The sequence below is a fragment of the Myotis daubentonii genome, chromosome 2, assembly GCF_963259705.1.
Source record: "Myotis daubentonii chromosome 2, mMyoDau2.1, whole genome shotgun sequence".
Lineage (NCBI taxonomy): Eukaryota > Metazoa > Chordata > Mammalia > Chiroptera > Vespertilionidae > Myotis > Myotis daubentonii.
Genome location: NC_081841.1, coordinates 20,974,938 through 20,979,668, shown reverse-complemented (window position 1 = coordinate 20,979,668; position 4,731 = coordinate 20,974,938).

Here is a 4,731-nt window from a genome sequence, read left to right as displayed (position 1 = left end):
TCTCTCTCTCTCTCTCTCTCTCTCTCTCTCTTTCTCTTTCTCCCTCCCTCCCTTCTACTCTCTAAAAATCAATGGAAAATATTCTTGGGTGAGGATTAACAACAAAAATAATAATAAAATAATAAGAAGAAACAGAAAGGCCATAGCACAATGCCATTTATGTGCAGTACCCACATACCATACACAATGTATTTAAATGTACTTTAGAAAGTCCATTAATATTTAAAGATTTATATCAAAAACATTAGGGGTGGGTGAGAGGATTGCGGATCAAGGATGAAGAGGAAACAGATTAATGAAACAAAACCAATAAGAGTTTATGCATGACCATAGTTTGCCACAGTCTGAGGAGGATGATAACTACCCACCACCTCAGAAGAGATGTCCCACTATTTATTTTTTTAAAATATATTTTATTGATTTTTTTTACAGAGAGGAAGAGAGAGGGATAGAGAATTAGAAATATCAATGAGAGAGAAACATCGATCAGCTGCCTGCTGCACACCCCCTACTGGGGATGTGCCTGCAACCAAGGTACATGCCCTTGACTGGAATCAAACCTGGGACCCCTCAGTTCTCAAGCTGACGCTCTATCCACTGAGCCAAACCGGTTAGGGCAAGATGTCCCACTCTTGAGATGTCACCTGCCCCTAAGGAGTTGGTCCTGTGGTTTCTTCCTAGTTACTGTAGCCAGAACTCAGACTTGCTCTGGGAGACCATGGCCTCTCTCTTCTGTGTAATTCCTAGAACATAGAACTCTGGTCACATCCAAGGCCACCTGCCTAATCCTGAACATCTGACACTCAGCGGCCGGTGTTGACATGAGCTCTGTCCCAGACAGCATAGTGCTTTGGGTGGTACAAGGCTCCTCCTCACTAAGACTCACCCTACTCTTCTCTCCTCCCCCCGCAGTGCTAAGTTCAGCAGGGCCCTCCCACCAGAATGCCTGCAGGTATTACAGCTCAGGGGACCACAGGTCTCTGACCCAGAGCCTCCTCTAACTTTGGCCACCCTGGTAACCCCACAGAGATGCTCTTCCTGCTCCTTACCCTGAGGCTGATGAGTGACAGTTCTCTCAGAGAGCCCTACCTTCCTCCCATACCCTGGCAAGTATACCTGATCAGGCCTGGGGCCTCACAGTCCTCAGTGTCAAACTTGGGCAGTGCAGTATACTTTGGCTTGGTCTAGCCTCGTCCCTGTGCTCCAGCTGTGTGGGCTTTCAGCATTTCCATGTCTGCCTGGCCTGTGTCATTGGCACTTTTGGATCTGTTGCTTTCTAATAAGGTCATTTCCCGTGTATGCGTTCAGTGTCTCCTGCTATAGCTCAAAAGGGATAAGGCCATTCCACCCCCCAATTCCTTGGAAATGTGTGTGTATGTGTCCTAGGATCATTTGTTTTGCAGTTTTTTACTAGTGCGATGGACTGGCCTTGAGTCAGGCTTTGTTTGGCATCATCGCCCACCCCTTTCCCATCTAATCTACTTGGCCAGGGTGTAATAGGAACTTATTAGGAAAACCAACAAAGCTAATGGGGTAGAAATAACAGCCCTGGGATCTTGGCCCTCTACAGCTTACAAAAGCCCTTTCACAAACACTTTCACCTTCCACTGTTACCACTTCAGGAGGCTGGGCGCCTCGCTCAAAGCCACACAGCTGCGGTGGCTGGGGCAGGCTGGATTTCCAACCTGGGTATCCACCTCCAGGATTCTTTCAGATAAACCAAAGCTGACCAATCTCTGCCTCTTGCTCGGGAGAGGGCCACACCTTGCCTGTGCCTTGGAGTTTGGGCCTGGGCTTCTGGCTTGTCCTGCTCCTTCAGAGCCACTTCAGTCAGGAGGGAGGAGATGCTAACAAGCTCCAGAGATTTTTTCCCAAAATGGCTTTTCTTCTAATCAACCCCAGGAACTCCCTCTTGGCCTGCAGGGAGATGCTGGCTGAGCCACTCAAATGCTCGTGCCACACAGTAGCAACTCCAACTGTAAATACCCCAAATTGTGTTTAGACAGTATTAAAGGCTCGGTTAGCAGCAGGACGCTGGTCCAGGGCCCTGCCTCCAGCCTGGCCTTGCTGGCTTGCTCCTTGCACACACAGGACAGAATGAACACGTTTGCCATTAATTTCCTGTGGCTACTCCCTCCCCAGCCTACCCTGCTTCCCCCAAATAATGCATCTCTGTCCTTACCCTTGGGACATAGCAGGGCTGGTAGGAAGAAAGAAAATGGAAATCAGGATTCCTGCTTTCCTGGCTCTCATCATCACTTCCTCCTATCAGTCCAGCTGGTAATGATAGGAAAAACATGGCTCCAGGGCGGGGCCTGGTCCTCATAAACCACCGTATTAGTTTCCTGCAGCTGCTGTAACAAATCACCACAACTTTGGTAGCTTCAAATAACAGAAATGTATTCTCTCACACTCTGGGGGCCAGAAGTCTGAAATCAGTGCCACTGGAGCAATATCAAGGTGTTGGCAGACCCACACTCCCTCCAGAGGTGGGAGAATCCACTCTTGCCTCTTCTAGGGCCTGGTGATTTGTGGCTGCCTCACTCCAGTCTTCCAGGTCAGCATCTTGAGATCCCTGTCTGCCCATCTTCATATGACCTTCTCTTCTGGGTTGTCAAGTATCTCTTTGCCTCCCTTTTATAAGGATACATGTGATTGCATTTAGCACCCATGCACATAATCCAGAATAATCTCCTCATCTCAAAATCCTTAATTTGATCACATCTGCAAAGACTCACTCCTTCTCCATCATATAAGATAACATTCCCCAGCTCCAGATATCAGGACATGGATATCTTTTGGGGGCCATTTTTCAGCCTTCTACAGCCATTCACTCCTCATGTTACTTGAGAAGTTTACTTCACCTCTCTGGGCCTCAGTTTCCCCACTTTCTAAGTTCGAGGTCAGGGTCTGATGGCCTCTGAAACCCTTTCAATGCTGTGACCTCATTCACCTCACGCCATGACCAATCCTCTGAGGCCACTTTTCCCTGGTCTCCTTCCCACTTCAGACGCATGGGTCTGCCTCTCCTCTCAGCCCTGGAGGCCATGTCTGCAGGTGGGGGCACAATCTCCTTCCCACCAGAGCTATTTCCTGGGGAGTTTCAACTGCCTGAGGTGTTGGGGCAGTGACTGAAAGGCAATTTGAGCAGACTGCTCTCACGTGGTGCCTGTGGGCTGTATTTATACCAGCACCTGCCACCAAGTTCAGGAGCTTCATTTAGGAGAGGCCACCTGGCCCAGGACAGTGAGAAGGAAGCAGGTAGGAGTGGGGAGGGTGGAGATGCAGGACCCTTTTCTCTCACCCCTGCACCTAATACCTGCTTTGCTTGAGGGCCTCAGATCAAGTCCCTCTGAGCAGCCTCAAGGGGAGCATTGGAAACGGACGAATCCTGCCCCTCCGTTCTCCTCAACCCCAGCTGCAGGGTCCTTCTAATAAATACATGACCTCACGTCTGGCTGCCTGGCATCCTGGAGACTGGCCAAGGAGCCTAGGCAGGTGGGCAGCCCAAGCCCCTCAGAGGAGCAGCCACCACCCAGGCAGCGCTGTCAGCCTGTACTCTGGATTTGAAAGCCCACCTCTGTAAAGCTGGCTGCAAGCCCCGTGCTCTGCTCCCATGCTCGTGTGGGGGCAGCCCCCAAGCACCTCGTTTGTGATGCCGTCTATGGGCACCTGCACTGTGAGGGGACCTGTCATCAGCTCCGCCTCAGCATCCCTGCTCCTCTTCTCTCCTCCCACCTTGGCTACAGGAACCTTGGCAGCATCCGTGATAATCTGATCATAGCTGTGTTCCTGAAGACATGCTGAGCACTGTGCCAAGTGCGTTAGAGGTGTGATTTAACATATTCCTCACAGCAGAACCCTGAGAGATTAGTGTTATTCTTCCATTTTTTAAAGGTAAAAAATTAGAGACTCAAGTAAGTCATGGATTGGCCCACAATCACCCAGCTCATCAAGTGACAGCTGGGATGGGAACCCAATTTGGCCTGACTTCAGCACCTGCCTCTCACTTACCTCCATCTCTGAGCTATCCCACGCGCCATTCTTGCCCCAGCCTGAAATGTCTCCTCTGGCCTCTGCCAGACATGGCCTTTTCCACCTTCTAAAACCTTGATCGACTCTTACCAACATCATCACGATCGCTTTTCCCAGCAGCCTCCTTATATCTAGGCTAATTCCAGACCATACTTGTCCTTACTATAAACTGCAGTCACTGAGTTAATGTTGACTGATGTCAGGTGGAACCCTGGGCAGGTCTTGGGCATTTTCTAATCTGTGGATCATTGGGGTAGGACAAATCTATTGTCCTGCTGTCTTTACCACTGCCCCTCCCAGGCTTACCCACCAAGCTTGATGGAGAGAGACTAGGGAGCCAGCACCAGCCCCTGCCCCTCACCCAACCCCGTGGCCTTCTCTGTAAGCAACACTACTCAGAGTTAGGAAGGAGAAAGATCCATGTGGTCTTCGCCTCCCACACCAACTCCAGTCTTGGTGCACATTCCATGGACTGGTTTCTGCCCAGCCTCTTTCTCCTGATTTGTCCCCTGGCAAAGAACACAAGCTTGGTAGTCACACAGGCTCAGGTTTAAATACCATCTAACAACCATATCCTTGAACCTCTCTTTTAAGCCTCAGCTTCTTCCCCTATGAAATGGGATCTTATGACTTCAGAGTGTTGTATGGAAAAAAGGAGCACAGCACAGTAGCTTGCATAAGATAGGACTAGTTATG